Source organism: Lipotes vexillifer, unplaced genomic scaffold (assembly GCF_000442215.2).
Source record: "Lipotes vexillifer unplaced genomic scaffold, Lipotes_vexillifer_v1.1 scaffold311, whole genome shotgun sequence".
Classification (NCBI taxonomy): domain Eukaryota; kingdom Metazoa; phylum Chordata; class Mammalia; order Artiodactyla; family Lipotidae; genus Lipotes; species Lipotes vexillifer.
The window spans coordinates 2,189,473-2,209,594 of record NW_006791012.1 but is presented as its reverse complement, the minus strand read 5'-3'; positions in this window follow the sequence as shown (position 1 = coordinate 2,209,594).

Sequence of the window (20,122 nt, the reverse complement as noted above, 5' to 3'; positions counted from 1 at the left end):
AAAGAGATGCTTAGGTACATTGCTGCTCATACCCATTGTACATATATCTCATTAAAGTTTATACTGCTTTAAAATGAGCTTCTGGTTGAGATAATAGTATTGGATCAAGATTTAGTTTATATTGAAATGGTTTGATTGGAATATCCTAGTATGAGGAAGCAAGGAAAAGGCCAAAAGTGCTTATACTAGATGTAATGTAGTAAAAATGGAAAGTTCAGGTGTTTCTGACATATAGAGAACATTTATAGCATTTTGGCTTTTCACATTCATCTTTTCAAGTTCCAACATTTCCTTTTCTTAACCCCTTAAAAATAATGAATAATTTTTTTGTGTACCCAAGGCTTGAAATATTTTGGTATATGTTAATTCAGAAGATAACATTCTTTTGGAAATGCTCACTTTAGTCTACATATGAGAAATGAAAAGTCTACTAGCTAGAATTCTAAAATTACCAGTATCATTGGGTTTATACCATTAAATTGTTTTGAGAATCTTATTAAGGTGTCTGGAATTAATAACCATCCATTCATAATATCAACTCCAGAGTTGGCTTCTGGTTTAATGCGTCTGTCCATCTGCCCCCCACTTTTTCATCAGCAGTAAACTTAGGCTTTAGTAAGCATTAAAAGATAACCTGTTTGAAGACTCACGCCCACTCTCCATCTTGGGAGGATTACATTTCTGGGGACCGTTAAGATCTATTTCAATATCTATTTTTCACTAAATATTTGTCTTTTGCTGTCTCCAGATAATTGGTAGAGTATTACTTTGCTTCCTTTATGTTAAGTATGGCCTTTGTTCTGATCACTGAAATATGAGAGAAAAGTCTTGGGGACCACTGCTGGTTATAAGCTTTAAGAGCCTACATGTGAATCACCACTATCACTTCCTTTTTTCTTCAGTCAGCAACGTTTCATATAGTGTGGGCTCTGCACATCTGGGTTCCAGAGTGGGGTGATGTGGACGTGAGCTCTCAGTCAACCTGTGCACACTACGTAGAGCAAGAAATACACCTTTGTGTCTTAAGCCACTGGGATCTGTGGTGTCTTTTGTTACTGTGTCGTAACCTGGCCCTTCCTGAGTGATTCAGTGTGTTTAGCATGGCTTTACAAAAATGATTTGAATTCTCCATAGTGGGAGAAACAATCAGTTATTTTCCAAAGAGACTTATATGAATGTTTGACCTGGCCTTTTAGTCAATGATTTTATATTAGTATGCCTCTGGGATGCAATACACACTTTTTTCTGTCCACTCTTGTTGTTGTCATTGTTTCCTATTTATGTTATTCCCCAGGAAGAAGACATTTGAAGGAATACTTTAGAAATTGAATGTGTGAAAGCCAGTCCAGCTCTCCATCAGCATCCCTTGGCGAAAGCAACCCTCAGAAACAATTGAATGGTATTAGGCCTGGGGGAAATGCAGCTAGAGAGTAACAAGCTATTAGCAAATTGGGTTGCTTTCAGCATAACATGACATAACAAGATAATATAAATATGGATTAGTGATCCAGTCCAAGTTTTTATTGCAAGAAGTACAGATGATGTGAGTGGAGGAGGAGCTAAGACAAAGATTTAGACAGAAAAACACATTTTTGTATACGCCAAGCCACTTAATCCATTTCTGCACTCATTTTTAAGCCCAGGCATTATCATTGATAACAGTTTGTCGCCTTTTAAAACTCAGAGTGACTAAGGCTCTTCCTATACTCTGGCAAATCATGTACTTGGACAGTTTTAGTTGTAGTGGCCTTAGGTAGCGATTGCTTTCTTTTCTGTTCTCTTTATGGGCAAGAGTGTCTTCCAGAGTCTCCAGTTAGGCCCAGGCACTTTCAGACCTTTAGAAAGCAGCTGCCAAAGGAAAGAAGCCACTTTAAACTGGCCCGTGTAGGTTTATGTTTTCATAGAACAAAGCAATGTTCCTTGCCTATTGTTCTATCTCTAGCCACATGTGCGTATTAGCAGCAATAATAAAACATTGCTGCATTATCCCCAAAGCATGGGTCTCTGATAAGATAAAAGCTTTTTTCCCAGAAGGGTTGGTTAGTGTCTGGGGGGTGGGAGATTGGAAAGGAAGAAATACATTGACCTCATGGTGCTGATAGAAACGGCCTCTTCTGTTATGAGGAAAATGCACACGTTAGACACGTGTGACTCGCAAAATCATAAGAGATCGGTTACCTTCTCACTCTACTTAGTTTATAGGGCTAGTAAGTGGTTAAAATGCTGCAGACTGTTCAGTGAAAAGTGGTCCATGAAAGACATACAAAGAGTCAGATCTAAAAAAAAAGGAGGGACTTCCCTGGAGGTGCAGTGGTTAAGAATCCGCCTGCCAATGCAGGGAACACGGGTTCGAGCTTTGGTCCGGGAAGATCCACACGCTGCAGAGCAACTAAGCCCGTGCACCACAACTACTAAGCCTGCACTCTAGAGCCCACGAGCCACAACTACTGAGCCCACATGCCACAACTACTGAAGCCCGCGTGCCTAGAGCCCATGCTCCATAGCAAGAGAAGTCACCGCAATGAGAAGCCTGCGCACCGCAACGAAGAGTAGCCCCCGCTCGCTGCAACTAGAGAAAGCCCACGCGCAGCAACAAAGACCCAACACAGCCAAAAATAAATAGATAAATAAGTAAATTAATTAAAAAATTTTAATAAAGGAGAAAGGTCACAGCAAGAGAGGTTATTGAGTTATTAGTAAGTGGAAACTCAGAGTATATCCCAGTCATCTACAGTGTTCCTTGTGAAGTTTGTGCACTAGTCTCTTCTTCTGTCCTTGGATGAAGCTATTACTTCTTATTGGCTTATTTTTCTTTATCCTTCAATATAAGACTATATGTAACATATATATGAGTGATGAAGCAGAATAATAAAATGAACAGTTGTGAACTCACCACTCAATTTTAGGACCACAAACGTCACTGTAATTTCTTATGCAATTCTCCCACATCACAAAACTCTGCCTTTTCCCAGCCTGATGGTGAACTTTGTGCTGAACGTTGCTTGCTTTATTAAAAATTATTTTCACACGTGTATATACATACACGTACACGTGGGTATATCCATATAATGTGTTGCTTGGCTTTGCTGGATTTTTGAGCTTTATAAAAATAATACACCTTGTGTAGTTTGTTGGGACTTGCTGTTTTTACTCAATATTCTAAGATGCACTCATGTTGTTTGTAAAATTTAGTCTATCTATTTTTCCTGCTCTATAATTTTTCATTACCTGACTAAACTACAGTTTGTTCAGCCACTTTTTCTGTTGATAGGCATTTGAGTTGTTTCTCCAGGGGTTTTTTTGTTTTGTTTGTTTTTTGTTTTTGTTTTGTTTTGCTGCTGTAAACAGAACTGCAATGATTTTTTTTTTTTTTTTTTTGCTGCTGTGAATAGAACTGCAATGAATATTTTTGTTCATGTCTCCTGGGACACAAGGGCAAAGGGTTCCCTACATATTACCCTGGATTGTATTGTAGGTAAATATTCAACTTTACATACTTTAGAGCACACTGCCACATTTTTCCCAAAGTAGTTATACCAGTTTGCTTTCCTTTCACCAATGTACATGAATAAAAGTTCCCACAGATCCACCTCTTTCAATCTTTGATATTATAAGATGTCTTAATTTATGCTAATCTAGTGTATAAATGGTGTTTCATTGTGGTTTGATTTGCATCTCCATGATTGCTAATGAGTTTGAGCAACTTTGCAAATATTTATTGGCAATTTGTGTCACCCTTGGCTTTTTTTTCAACTAGCAAGGTAACTATGTATTCAGTTTTCATTAGAAGGGAAAGAGAAGCCAGTTGATTAAAGTCCTTAGGAATTAAGTCCACAATTGGTAGCTGATAGATGACCAGAACTAAGACAAGCAATAACTCCTGTCTGTGAAAGCAGAGCAGTGTGTGAGAGTACCCTTAGGAATCGCTTAAATCTTAAACTTTTAAAATAATTTGTACCTAATAATGAACTATATCTGTAAATAACGGTGCATGATAATTGAGAACTTTCTGTATTCCTACATAAATCTGTTAATATTGTGTGGTCGTAAGCAACAAAACTCACTTTGACTAACTTAAGCTCAAAAAGATTATTCAGAGCCATTCTGTTCACAATAGCAAAAGAATGGAAAAACTCGAAGTACATCCATAGGAGAATGGATGAGTCAATTGCTGGCATCATGGCATCTTATATGATGGCCCCAATGAGACTGCATATGGATCCCAAAGGAGATCTGGCTACTGTTACCAAAAGAAAAAGGAACATGGAGGCTGGGAGGAAAAAACAGGCTCCAAAACCTGACTCACTGGACTCTTTCTTAGGTAGAAAGACTGAAAGGAATTGCCGGTTTCCAAAGAAGACCAGTGGAGTTTGAATGAAAAATGCATGTTTTTAACATCATGAGAAAATATTACTAGATTATTTTTCTAACTACCCTGATCCTCTTTGTGGCTGAGGTTTTCTAGGTTAAGCTAATAGCCAATAAGAAGTTAGTTTGTGCTAAGATGTGAGGATGGTGATGACTTGGCTCAGGGAAGGAGTATGCCCCAACTCCAGTGCCAGCTTGAACCTGTTGGTGTTGTTGGCTTTGGTGCTCATGAGCTCATGCATATCCCCTTCCTAGTAATTGTGAACCTTCGGGAGAGGAACTAAATCTGCACTCACTAAGGGAAAGGCTGTCTGCTAGGGTTTCTTTGGGTCCTGTCACTGGCAGGAGACATCTCCAAATCTATCTCTCAATCAAAGTTTGTCATTAGTACTAATTTAAGTAGATAGTAAATTCACTATTTAAGCAAGTCAGATACAGTGTGCCTTGGTTCCAGAAAGGCCCCAAGAAGGCTGTGAGGTAGGAGGGACTAAGACTGTGAACTCCAGGTACTTATATACATAGCAGTGGAGGGAAGGGTGGCACCATTTTGAAATTCAAAAGAAGGGTGATCTACAACAAGGTGATATGTGGTTAGAATCATTTTCCTCTAACTTTTTTATTTAGAAGGAAACTTATTGAAGCATATGACAAAAATAAATGTATATAAGCAATAACAGAATTTCAAGTATGAGCAGTGTGAATAATAACAATAATAGTTACCATTTATTGGTCTCCTCTGTGTCTCTCAAAGTGCCTATGTGTCTTAATTCTGACCCTTATAACAATGCTTTCAGTAGTTTTCTTATTCCTATTTTACAGGTAAGAAAGCTGAAATTCAGATCAGTTAAGTAACATATAAAGTAGCAAGTGATATTGCTGGGATGATGTCATGTTTGGAATTAGAATTATGACTAATTCTAATGAGTGCACATTTGACTTTTTCCTGCAAAAAGATATACAGTATTTGATAAAGATGCCTGATATTTCTGTGCAGAATTATAACTATATAATGATATACATGAGGCAGTTAGGATTGGAACACTTTATTCTGAATTGGTGAAGAAAAATTATGGAACACTGGATGCTTTCTCTCAACGGTAAATACCTTTTGACATTAATATCCCACTTGTGAAATGCCTTTAGCAAACTCCCCTTTCCTTTTCTTTAACAGGTATGGAGAAGTAAGGGGCAGCTCAGATGAGGCCTCCCCTTTTGACTGGATAAAAAAAAAGAGGGGCTAGAAAATGTCAAATTCTTTGGTGGAAGAGAGTCTTATGTTTGGTTCTGTTGTGATCTCTGATGTTGGGGCAGTAGAAAATTTGACCCATTTAGAAAATAGCACCATAACATTGTATTACAGCTGTTTTTCACTTAAGCAGTATATCTCAACTGAATAAATTTTTCATCCTTTTATAAAGGAGAGAGTCTTATAATACTCAACAGAACCACAATTCTTCTTTCCTCCTTAATTTATTATTTGTTGGCCAACACTCCCATCTGAGTCAACAGGCTTGGGTGTGATGCTCCTCTGGTCCATCCATCGTGGACCGGAGCTCAGCATTTAGTGCAGCCATTATCTTTCAGCTCTCACTCGAGTCAGCAATCTCGCACAGCTTGATCCCCCCTTTAATTTAGAATTTGTCTTCTTCCTTGGCTGCTGGCTGCCTTCAGAAGGGAATGAGCATTCTCAGTGAGTAAATGTAACTAACTCCTCAGCCCTCTCCCTCTTCCCACCCCAGCAATCATTAGTCGGAACATCTGTTCACCCTGTGTTTGGAACATGATAGAGCTCACACTGGGATTTTTGGTTAGGATTTTTTCAACATCAATTATTTACTAGATTGAAAGCTCTATAAAGAAAGAACTGTGTCCTAAACTCAACTGTAATTCTAAGCATGAGCATAAAGCCTGGTATTTATTAGGGCCAAAGAAATATTTGTTCAACTGCATTGAATATTTATATCTGAGACATTAACTCAAGATGGTTGATAGAAGAGGGAAACCAGAAAGCCACATTTTGTCATAGAGATTTATGTTATGGCTTATCCTCCATTGGAATAGACCTATGTTAATGACCTTATTCTTATTGCATCATTCTTCTTATACATTTGTCTTTTTAACTCTGAGAGGCAGTAGTAAGAGTTAGGCTCTTGAATCAGAAAGATTGGTACGCGGGCCTCTCACTGTTGTGGCCTCTCCCGCTGCGGAGCACGGGCTCCGGACGCGCAGGCCCAGCGGCCATGGCTCACAGGCCCAGCCGCTCCGCGGCATGTGGGATCCTCCCGGACCGGGGCATGAACCCGCGTCCCCTGCATCGGCAGGCAGACTCTCAACCACTGCGCCACCAGGGAAGCCCCAACATTGCTGCTTTCTAGCTTGGTACCCTTGGGCAAATTACTTAAACATTCCAAGCCTGGATGTTTTTATCTCTAAAATGGGAATAAATAATCACAACTACCTAAATGTAGTATTTTGAGATAATATTTGTAAGGTCTATGTAGTAAGTGCTCAGTGAATGGTAGCTACAATGATTATTTTACAACCAAGAGCAAAACTGATATTTATACCACAGTGAAACTGCAGACAACTTTTCCATTCAGTTTCAAAGATATAAAATTTTGTACTATTTAAGATAGTTATTCAGAAAAATCATTATTTCCTTTCCTTACATGTACCAACAATAGATATTCAGTGATGGTTACAATAGCATGATTATCTTGTAAGCATAAAATGAATCTTTCACCCTAGCACCCCACTTCAAAAAATATTTTTAATTGGCCATAAGAAGTGGGTTTTCAAACCAGTGTTTCTCTACTGGTTCTTGTTTATTCGATACCATGTCTTGCAGTGTATATCGGTCAGCTACTGCTGTATAACAAACCATTCCAAACACACAGTGGCTTAAAACTCACCCACACAATTGTGGGTTGGGTGCGATTTGGCTAATCTAGGCTTGGCTTGGCTGAGTGATTCTGATTTAAGCTGTGGGTCTGGCCAGGCCCAGTTCCTTGTTGCAGGCTGGGTTCAGGTCTTCTCCATATGTGTTCATTCATTCTAGGCACAAGCTCTTCTCATGTTTATGAAATATAGAGACACAAGAGGAAAGCTCATCTGTATAAGCACATTTTAAGCCTTTGTATCATATCTGCTAATATCCCATAGGCAAAGCAAGTCAGATGACTGAGGCTAAAGTCAGGGAAATGTATTTCTCCTATGGATCTAGGCAATTGGGAGTAAATATTTTTGAGCAATAATCAATCTACATTAAATATAACAACACAATAAATTCTAAATTGAGGCCAGCAGTTCTGTGAATAATTTCTTCCCCAGTGTCTCACATAGCAATAGCAACTGATAAAGGGTTTCATTTTTCTAAGGGTACATTTTCAACCAACCTGTACCACTAAGTGCTCAGAATTTAGAATGTTCAGTTCAGCATGTGTAAGAGGCAGGTATGCAACAGAGCTTTAAAAATACAGCACTTAGGAAAATATACTGAAGTGAGTCCTAGGGGATATAGCTAAAGAGATTGCTATTATTTCTAGCAATACAATTTATGCTTCCTGTAGGAATAGTATTTGGGGTCTTTTTTTTTGAGAAAGAAAAACTAAGTTGTGCTTGTGCTGCGTTTGATAACTGGTTTCTGAAATATCAGATGAGAATTTGTATATTTGGCTTAGGAGAAATTTTAATTAGTTATTTCAGTCTCAAAGTTATAAGGAAAAAGAAAACAACATGTTCTAGATTCTAGATTTCTAAGTGTATGTATGGGGATGGGTGAGCTGGGGAGGGCAATGTACTTCCTCACACTTTTGCTTACTTTCAGCCAAGCCATATAAAGAAATATGGTCTTGAGACCCACTCTTGGCCTTAGCATGGGAATTTGATTCAACAAAATATGGTGACCGAAGACAGGTCCTTTAGACGTTTACCACCTGCACGTAAAGGAATGTATCTGAACAAGGAATTTGCATTTTTTGGAGTGTGATTGTACTACACCGAACACTTCTGGAGCCTGTTTTTCCTTTCATCCTTCCCACTTCCATCCCCAAGGTAAGCAAGCTGAGAGTTCCTTATCTTCCACACTTTGGAAAAAACAAACACCTTTATCTAAAGCAGGGGTTCCCAACCTTAGCTGCACATTGGAATCATCTGGGGAATTGAAAAATACTGATGCCTGTGTGTCTTAGAGAGGCTGATTGAACTGGTCTGTGCATAAGAATATTTAAAGCTCCCCTGGTGAATTAACTGTGGAGCCAGGGCTGTGAATCTCTAATCTAAAGCCTTGCCAACTTCATCTTTATCATCAGAATAGCTCGCTGCTTAGAAATCTGAATTCAGTGCTGTGCAAAATGAGATGTTGCATATTAACTAATGGAGTGTTATCAGTGTATCTGGAGCTTAGCATGTTATTTCATTGAATTTAATCTTAATGAATATCCCATGAGATAGGTATTACTGTCCTAATTCTATAGATGAGGAAACAGAGCATCAGAGAAGGGCATGGCTTGCCCTCAGACACACAGTTTTTAATCACAAGGCTAGGATTCCAATGCCAACTATCAGCTTCAATGCCTTGGGCCCTTTCCTACTCCAAAATAAAGCTAAGTATGCACTGTTTTTGTCATCCTTAACATGTAAAAGCTTCTAAGATGGAGAGCAGTTTTTCATAATGTAAGCAGACAGCGTAGGAAGCCCCAGAGAAAAAGAACCAGGCATGACTTTCTTGACATAAGAGAAGCCATTTTCGGCCTAAGCCATTTTGTGATCTAAGCCTGGGTCATAATGCTTGCCCTTGAATAGGTCTCAGTAATCCGTGATTTTAAGGGAAGTAAGGGAATGCAGGAACAAAGGAAAAGCAGTCAAGAAACAATAGTTCAGCAATAAAACAGAGTCCTAGTTCCTCCTCAAGGGATATACATCACAATCTAAACGTCCATCGATGGTTGAACGGATGAAGAAGATGTGGTACGTATATACAATGGAATATTACTCAGCCTTAAAAAAAGAATGAAATAATGCCATTTGCAGCAACGTGGATGGACCTAGAGTTTGTCATACTGAGTGAAGTAAGTCAGAGAAAGACAAATATCATTTGATATCGCTTATACGTGGAATCTATAAAAATGGTACTAATGAACTTATTTACAAAATAGAAATAGAGTCACAGATGTAGAAAACAAACTTATGGTTACCAGGGGGTAAAGTGAGGGGAGGGGGAGGGATAAATTGGGAGATTGGGACTGACATATACACACTACTGTATATAAAATAGATAACTAATAAGAATCTATTGCACAGCACAGGGAACTCTACTCAGTACTCTGTGATGACCTATATGGGAAAGGAATCTAAAAAAGAGTGAACATATATATATATGTATAACTGATTCACTTTGCTGTATAGCAGAAACTAACACAACATTGCAAATCAACGATACTCCAATAAAAATTAATTTAAAAAATGTGCCTCAAAAAAATGCATCACAGTCTGATCCAGTCTTTGAGTTCTGCAGGGACTAAGGCCCCCACCCAGGTAGAGGACAGAATGATGATGTTGACCCTTGTGAAATTCAATCAACTGAAGCTTGGACTCTGTCGACCTTGGCCCCAATTCTACGCTGAATTCACCTCTTCTCAAGCCCCTAAATGAACATGCATGTGCTCTTAGCTTAAAACTTACCCCGGGGAGACACTGCTTTGGGAAATGTTCCCAGTGTTCTCCTTACTTGCTGCAGGTAATGGATCCTTTCTTCTCCCAATCTTTGGCTTGGTTGTGTCTTTTGGTTCAACACCCATCAAGAGGCAAACGCAGTGTTTAGGTAACAGTGCACGTGCTGTGGTGGGACACATAAAAAGCAGAGTGAATAGTATGCCAAGATATGAACAGGCAATGATAGTTTGATTTCAAAGCCAATTGAAACTAAGTATGATAAAGGATATGCAAGAGCAAAAGGCAGTTAGATCGGAGCTGGGTAGCTTTCTTTTTATTTTTTACGGTACGCGGACCTCTCACTGCTGTGGCCTCTCCCGTTGCGGAGCACAGGCTCTGGACGTGCAGGCTCAGCAGCCATGGCTCACGGGCCTAGTTGCTCCGCGGCATGTGGGACCTTCCCGGACCGGGGCACGAACCCGTGTCCCCTGCATCGGCAGGCGGACTCTCAACCACTGCGCCACCAGGGAAGCCCATGGGTAGCTTTCTTAAGACTGTATATTATATGTATATCAGCTAAAGGAAATTTGTCAGATGTTTCTTTGGTTGATTACAGAAGGGTGGATGGAAAAATATTGGAATTTCTTAAAATGTCTTAAAATTGGAAAGGAGGGAATTGTAGAAGGTGCTTGAGATTGAGAGAAAAGTGGGCATTGAGCTGGGGAAGCCCAGTGGCACGAGGCAGAGCAGGACTTTCAGACTGAACAAATCGGCTGGATCCCCAGATTAGAAGTGTTGTATTTTGGCTGCTCTCTGTCCAGCCAAGTCGTTTTGCGGACAGACCCTCTCTGTGGGCCCTTGGGTGATGTGCTGATGGTGTGCGATGTGGAGATTGTCCTCACAAGATGCATCCTGTCCTCCTCAGGGAGGCCTGGCCTCAGTGGACATCTCGGAGAGGAAGTCTCAGAGCCAGGTCTGTTTCCAACTCTTCTATGTCCTAAAACCTTAAAGCAAAACATGAACCTCAGAAGATCAAAGAGCAAGTGAGAGGGATGTGAAGTGAAGAGAATGAGGATCCTAGGCAATAGAGCTCATAGGCAATGAGCAATAATTAGATTTTCAATAATTTTCTCCAAAATTGTATTAGGTCCTGACAACATGAAAAGTTAAGACTGTAGGTTTTACTGTGATGTTTTAGTTTAAAAGTGGATCTATCCCATGTGGACAAAAATATGTCACCTGCCATATCAGTAAATAAAGGATGGTGTGGCCATCAAGCCATCAGCCACGGCATCTGCCCCTGACTGTGCACCCTGAGGGGCTTTAGGATGAAGAACGGGATGCTGACCCTAGGTAGTTAAGGTGCATGTCACAGGAATGATTTCAAGGAGCCCAGACTCTTGCATCTTACCATACACAGAAAAGTGCTAAATTCATTATCTTGAGATGTCTGTTTTTTCTTTAATTAACAGTAAACTTTTGATGTTCAGCTACCTGATTATTGTTGCAAAAAATCCTATATATCTTGGTTCCTCCCTTAACTCTTCGGAACAGTCCCTCAAAGCCATCTGAGAGGCTGCCTCCTGGGCTTAAGTCCTCAGTATGTCTGCGGAATAAAACATCATTCTTCACTTTTAGGGTGTGCATTTTTGTTTTCAGTCAACACCCTCTTAGCTGAAAGTGCTTCCAGGAGCTGAGCTTTACTGCTCTTGTCATTGGCTTCTTGTCAATGTTTTTGAGTTAGACCTGGGGTTACATCCTGATCAGCTGAGGAACACTGAGGTCCCTCTTCTGATTTCTCAAAGCTGAAGACTGATTTTTACTTTCTCATGAACCAAATAGAAAGCTCCATTTACAAGCTCAATCTATGAATAATAAAACCTTATAGTTTTATAGCCTGCTGAAATAGTCAGAGTAGTCTTTTTTTATCCCCATTTTACAGATAGAGAAACCGAGGGGGTTCAGAGTGGTTGTGTGACTTGTGCCACGGTGCCATGCATCATGCTCTTCAAAACCTGTTCCCACCTGGAGCCACGTTTGGCTCACAGGAAGCTAAAGTCAGGTGAGGCAGGTATTACTACCATTTCCTGGGTGAGGAAGCTGAGACCTGAGAGGAGAGCTCATTTTCTCCAGGTCTTTGGGTAGTGCACAGCTAAGGTCACCAAGACCTTTCACTTTCACATTTGGATCCCTCTTTCATGACGATTAAACAATATTTGTGAAAATTCACTTTTTGAAGGAAAAGAAATAGAGGACGAATAAGACTGCTGCCACTGGTGATGAGATATTCCTATGTACGCTTTCACGATTCTAATAGAATGGGCAGAATGCATTGATTCTGATTCTTTTGGAATAAAATTCCCACTTGCAATTTAATGCTGAGTTATTATTATATTTTTATTTTTTAAAATTGAAGTATATTTGATTTATAATGTGCTGGTTTCTGGTGTACAGCGAAGTGATTCAGATATATATATATATTCTTTTTCATGTTCTTTTCCATTATTGCTTGTTATTACAGGATATTGAATATAGATAGCTCCCTGCACTACACAGTAGAACCTTGTTGTTTATCTATTTCATATACAGTAGTTTGTATCTGCTAATCCCAAACTCCTAATTTATCCCTCCCCCCACTGTCCCCTTTGGTAACCATAAGTTTCTTTTCTATGTCTCCGGGTATATTTCTTTTTTGTAAATAAGTTCATTTGTACCATACTTCAGATTCCACATATGAGTGATATCATATATTTGTCTTTGACTTACTTCACTCAGTATGACAATCTCTAGATCCATCCATGTTGCTGCAAATGGCATTATTTCATTCTTTTTTATGGCTAATATTCCATTGTGTGTACCCACATCTTCTTTATCGATTCATCTTTCCATCTGTCAGTGAACACTTAGGTTGCTTCCATGTCTTGGCTATTGTAAATAGTGCTGCTATTAACATTGGGGTGCATGCATCTTTTTGAATTAGAGTTTTCTCTGGATATATGCCCAGGAGTGATGGTGGGTTATTTTAATGATGATGAACTTAGAGAATGCGCATTTAACCACAACCTCTTCAATTTTGTTTCAGTCCAGAGCTTTCAGTTTTCTTTAATGATTTATTTTAATGATTTATTTTTCCTTCTTCTGCCTCATAGAGTTAAATTCATTCCCTTCACATTAGTCAGGAAGTGGTTTTCAAAAAACAGAAAAACAAGATGATCCAAGGAGAGTGAGGGAAGTATGTACTATCACTTGTAATCTCTTTTTTTTCTCATCATTTAAAAAATTTCTCTTTTTGTGCTTGCTTTATAATATACGTGGCATATTAGTAGGCTAGTCTATTACTTATGTATAATATACATATTTATGTACATAACTATCACACAAACACATGCAGACATACTGAGGTGTGTGCACAAGATATTTTAATTTCTAGGGATATAGGTCCATAAAAGTTTGGAGACCCCTAATGTTATGGTTGAATTGTGTCCACCTCCCCCCAAAAAAGATGTTGACCCTAGCCCCTAGTACCTCAAAAAGTGATCTGATTTGAAAATAAGACCATTGCAGATATAATATATTGTATTACAGATGAGGTCATACTGCAGTAGGGTAGGCCTCTAACCCAATATGACAGGTGCCTTTATAAGAAGACAGCCACGTGAAAATAGAGAAACACAGGAAAACTCCATGTGAAGACGGAGGAAGAGATTGGAGTGATGCATCTATGGGCCAAGGAATGCCAAGGATTGCCAGCCATCACAAGAAGCTAGGAGAGAGGCATGGAACAAATGTTCTCTAGGGCCCCTCAGAAGGCACCATTTCTGCTGATACCTTGGCTTCAGACTTCTAGTCTCCAGAACTGTTAGACAATACATTTCTGTTGTTTAAGGCCACCCAGTTTGTGGTTCTTTGTTATGTCAGCCCTCAGAAAGTAATAAACTTAGTATATATTGACAAAAAAATTATCTGAACTATTTTAAGAAAACTTGACAAATTTACACTATTTTCAACTGGTACAATCTATCAACATGACGCTTTCATTCGGAAATCTAAGTAGACATTTGAAGTCTGAGGAGGGTGCTGAGAGTCAGGGGGAGAAAAAGTGCTTTTGGACCTTTCATTACCAGGAGGAAGCCATGAATGTCTCCACAGAAATAATGGGTCCAAGAACACGCTTGGGAGACTGGGAAAGGCCACTGGGCTTTCAGAGCAAAAAGCTGAGTGGTTGAAAAAAGACAGTGGGAGCGTAAAAGAAATCAGAGAGGCCTGGGGCTAATTTTTGCTGGTTTATTTTTTTTTCCATTTGTTTATTTGCTACAAGTCAGATTTTGGAGCAATTAGCAAAATATCATGCAAATATTCCCAGTGTGACAACACATGAATAACTTTAATTCTGCTGAACATTTGTCTTGTTGCTACAAAATACATCTGCTATTTGCATTAACTTAATCTGTTAAGATATTGTGGACTAAACCACAGACTTCCAGAGACATTTAGGAATCAACTTCCCATTTTTATTGGACACTTTTGACTAGCAAAATCTGCTTTCGTGATCACATGATCCCACCCCAGGAGCACCTCTTTTCCCAGGGCTGTTTCAGGCAACAGAAGAAGAAGCATAATGGAGCATTAAAGAGGGAAGTGTTGGTGGGGCAGGAGGGATGCTTATCAGTAACAGAAGCAAGCAGTGAAATAAATAATTGAAGGAAATGTTGTAACACGTGGATATGCGTTCTGTGCATTTGAGAGACGGACAGAAAGGCATTGAACTCTTGACATGTGCAAAGTACTGTGTTACATACTTCACATAATTCATATCATGGAAATGATCTCATGACCCCTCTAGAGGGTAGATTTTAGGGAGGCAAATCATTTGCCCCACATTATACAGAGAATAAAGAGCAGGGTGACTAGTCCATTCATTCAGCAGATGTTTATTCGGCCCCTACCCTGTGCCAGGTACTGTTCTAGTTACTGGGTGTAAAGAGGTAAATAAAAAAGTAATAAGAAGAAAGGCCACTGTTCTTAGAGAGTTTAGCTCTAGATGAAAGACTCAGACATGTGAAAGTAAACAGACAAATAAAGAAGACACATTCAGATAGGGATGAAAGTGATGCAGAAAGTAAGACTGTGTGATGTGCTAACAAGTACTTGGCAGGTGGCTTCATCAGACAAAGTGGTCATGGAAAGCCTCTCTGAGGATGTGACAGTCACTGAGACTTGACAGATGAGAAGTCATTTATGTAAAGAAGAACATTCCAGGGAGTGAGAAGACCAAATGCCATTGATCAGGACCAAGAGAAGTAAGAGATGCCACTGGATGCTTTTAAGCAAAGAATGATGGGAGTTATGACAATTTTTAGAAGATATACACATTACTATATATAAAATAGATAACTAATAAGGACCTACTGTATAGCACCGGCAACTCTTTTCAATACTCTGTAATGACCTATATGGGAAAAGAATTTAAAAAGGAGTGGATATATGTACATGTGTAACTGATGTACTTTGCTGTATAGAAGAAACTAGCACAACATTGTAAATCAACTATACTCCAATAGAAATTAATTTAAAAAAATGATTGCTTTGGGTGCTACATCAAGAATAGATTGTACAGGGCAAGAAACAGGGCTATCTATCTGGAGGTGGTTGGTGTTGACCAGGTGAGAGCTGATGGTGCCTGAGTCCAGGGTGGAGGCAAAGGAGATGGAGAGGAGAGGGGAGATGGAGATGTATTTGGAGGAGGGGCTTGAGGGTGGTTAGGATGGGAGAGGGGTAGAGTTAATAAAGTAAAGAATGATGACTGTAATTTTTTTTTTTTTTGCTTCAGCACTTGGTGGATTATGGTGGCATATACTCAGATGGGGCAGGCTGGGCAGGAGTGAGTCTGGGGTGTTGAAGAAGCTGAGAGTTCTCTTTTATAGTTATTAAGTTTGATGTGATGAGGCATCCAAGAGGCAGTACTGTATCACGGTAGAGGGCCTTCATTCTGGAGGGAGGTTGCCTGTCCCGCAAGTCTCGCCTCTACCATTTACCAGCTGTGTTACTATGGGCCAGTCTCCGAAGCTCTCTGTAGAATAGAAAAACACAGGCCTCTTCTTGACTTGTGGTACAGGTCAAAAGGAAACCACATGTAACAAACAAAGAGTATCTGGCTTGTACTGAGTTATGAATGTAGATACATTACTCAAGTGGATATCCAGTATCTGAGCCCATGTTCATTATGAATAAGTCTCAAGGAAAGGATAAAGCAATAGAAGTTAAATGCTAATGACACCTGCCCTGTCCCTTGTCAGTGAGCTCCCTACTGTTTTTCTGCTTCCCCAATACTCCCAGGCTAAGAACTATGTAAACTCACTAAACCCTGACGAGCAGGCCACTCTCTTGGCCTGGAGCCTGCATAGCCTCCACGTTGCCTGTAACATATCAAGTCCAAACACCTTAACTTTGCACGTAATGAATGACCTCCATGATCTGACCCCAAACTCCATTTTTGGTCTTTTCTTCTCATGTTACTTTCCTGTGCCCAAATTAGTTTTCTCACTATAACATGAATGTGGCATCTACTTGCTGGAGGCCAGGATCTGCAAAAAGATTGAATGATATGATGATGAAAGCCAGCACCAGCGCCCCAGAAGACGGGGGCAGCCTCCACCAAGATGCCTTCCTGAGGACACTCACCCCAGTGCATGTCATCACTGCACCCCTCCGTGCTCAGACCTGTGCAGGTGACACCACTGGCAGAATCCGGGGGAGGAGGAGCTCTTTTTCTCAGCCTCGGGATGCACCTTGAGCTTCAGTGGGTGCCTAGCCTGTGAGCAGGTGATCCATCCGCAGTGTATGGGTCGGATTCCCAGGGTGCCGAGAACTTGGCAATGGCCAGGAGGATACATTCACCCACTTCCCGTGCTGCCTTTCCTCGCCCCAATCCTATCTTCACTGGTCTAACCCAAAGCAATAAACCTGGCTTTGTCATTCAAAACAAAACAAAACCGAAACTTCTCATATCCTTATAGTCATTCTTTAATTCATTTATTTTATAGATGCCTGTTAGGTGTTAGCACTGTGCCGAAAGCTGGGCGATTATGCCCGATTAATCTCTCTCTTGTTTCTGCTCTTGAGATGTTCTCAATCTAATGGCAAAGACATATAAAGCACACTCTATAATCCAACGTATTGTAACAGAAGTATTGCAGATGCAAGATGAGAAGCTCCCACAGGAGGAAGGGGCATAGGGTAAAGACCCCACTTGCAAGATGAAAGCTGGAGTGGGATAAAGAAAGAAGGAAGGGTTTTCCAGCAGAGAAATCAACCTTCACAGTGTCAGGGTGCCGTGATGGTTATGTTGCATTTAGAGGAATCATGGATTCATCGTCATGTCTTCATACCAATCTCTCACTTAGTCATGTGACCTTTTCTTCACTTACTTCTACTCCTCCAGCCTCCCTGCAACCCAAGGTCTCCTAGGTTCACAGAGGGGTAATGATTGAAAGCATGGATTTTGGAGCTGGGTTAAAATGTGATCTGATCTTGGCCCCAACCAATGAATATTTGCTTGACTTTGGGTGAGTTCTTTATCCTCTCTGAGACTTGGTTTCCTCACCTGTAAAATGGGGATGACAAAAGAACCTACTTTATAGTGGCGTTGGAAGAACTGAATGGGGCATTGCGTGTAAGTCACTTAGTACAGTGTTTTCATGGTATAACTGCCCCTTTACATATTTCTATTCCCCACCCTACAAGTTTGGCACCTCCCTAGGTGTGGCATGCACCATGATATAGTTGTTCAGTAAATTAGTAGATGAATACATGTGTCTGACATTGTTAGTTTCCTAACGTCCTAGTTTCCATCAGTGGCTAAGGTTTTAATTCCATTTTAGTAAATGATAAACTATTGAATGTAGTTTCCTGCTTTTGAAACATTTTAATTAAATTATTATTTTTTAACCTCTAAATCCTTATTCCCAGGAAATGTCCACCCTGAAGTTCATTTCTTTTGCCAGAAGAGAGCAATTCATCAGCTTTGAGAAGATTATGGTCCAGCAGGGAGCCTATTCAAGTCCATTTAAGACATAGATTCCTTTGAGGCTTTAATACAAGGAAGGCACATTGAAGGCCTTGTTAACGCAAGTATTAATATTCATAATACACCCCAGTCTCTTTTGTATCTCAGACTCATTCCTCTTCCATAACGCTGTGATCTGTATCACTTTGTCAGCTGCCCCCCAAGGGAATGTGCTGATAATTCACAAAACAAATACATCAGCTCCGTGGCCCCTCTGCCCCATCAGTCTCCCAGTGTATCCAGCTCTGATTTCTCAGTGCAAGGGCATGTGATGAAACCTCCAGGCCTGGTCATCCAGCGCGGTGCCACTGATATAATCTTCCCGAGAACTGGTCCTACTTCAGGCCGGCCCCGTGCAAGGGCATTCAGGGGAGGATACCTTTTCCTGCCTCCCTGACAACGGGCAATGCCTTGTGGAGTGCTGTTTAATAAAAGAATCATTTGGGTTTGTTTCTTATGCTACGATCCCACAAATGTCAGTTCATTGTACTAAGCTGGAGTGGCTGGGGATTACTGGCTGGAAACACCAAACAAATGTATAAAAGTAGAACAAAGGGCTTGACTGGATGTGTAATTGGAAATACAAATTGACATTTGAGAAATAATATCTGATTTCACTAGGTAATTTTCCTTTTATTGGGGTGGGGTGGGAATGGGAGAGGGGTTCTATAAAATGAGTTTGTAGCTACGTGAAAAAACATATAAAGTCAGCTCTGTGAGTATAGCCGTTGTGATATTTTTAGCCACACATTGACTTTTCCCCTTATTTGTTTAGTGAGTACGGAAGTAGCCTATTATATACTTCAATCAAATCAATTGTAGCCGTGGCCTTTCTTTATATTTGGCGCTTGAGACACCCACTGTCCCTTTCACTCCCCAAACATCTGAAAAGCATTGAGATAGCTCAACTAGATTGCTTTCTCACAATTTGAATCACATTTGCATAAAATCTCTGGTCCTCGCTTTGAGTTCCCTTTTAATCTCCTTCCCCAGGAATTCTTGTTTACATCCCTTATCAGAGCTGAGGAACTGGGAAAAGACCCAGCTGCGGCCTTTAGTTTGAGACCTTGAGGTTGTCTGCTTCAGAAATAAGATGGTTTCACACATGGTGTCCTAGGAATCATGCTACCCCCTTTCAAGAAGACCTGAGGATGTGTGTGTGTGTGTGTGTGTGTGTGGGTGTGTGTGTGTGTGTGTGTGTGTGTGTGTGTGTGTAGCTGAAATCTGCTCTGCTTCTTTCTTCTCAGTAAGGACCAGAAATACCACATCATGGTTTTCCATGAAGCTGACAAGACTGATGGTAATCCATGACTTTGAACTTTAAAATCAACAAGCAGCCCCCCTAAAAGAGTTCACAACCACATGAAGAGACAGGTGCACTTGATAGGATCTATTACAAGAACAAACAGGACTTACAGAGCAGAATCCTAAAGGCAACTTTATTTTTGTCTTGACTTCTCCTTTTAAACCTGCTCAATGGGGAAAGGTTTTTCCCGACCACTGGATAAAATTTCAGAGTCTATGGCCTTTCTGCTTACTCTCAGATGATAAATGTTCAATGGTCACCTAAAGGGAAAAAAAAAAACCCAAAGCACAGTCTTGAACAAGAAGTCAGGATGGCCAGTCCACACCAACTGTTCATTGTTCATGCAGCGGTTAAGTCTTCACCTCCATCTCCAACCTGCCCACCTTCTTTCTTCCTTGTGCACCTGGACCTCCACTCTCTAGCTGCCATCTCACGCCCCTCTGGGGTTGTAGAGATCAGTAAGAGAAACAGGAAAGTTCTTTCATGACTTGTACTGTTGTAAGCTGGCTCTGCTTTCTCTGGGCTGGAATTTCTAAAAGATGATTAAAGACCATTCTGCCTCCTGTGTGAAAAGTGCAGGGTTGTTCAGACATCACCTGCTGGACAATCCATCTACCCTTCTCTTGACATAATGCTGTTGATTTCTTGACCTGCCCTCCTAATACTCAACCTGTAGCTCCACCCCCTCCCCTCCAGTCTCTTACAGTTAAGGTCCCTTATACCACCAAGTC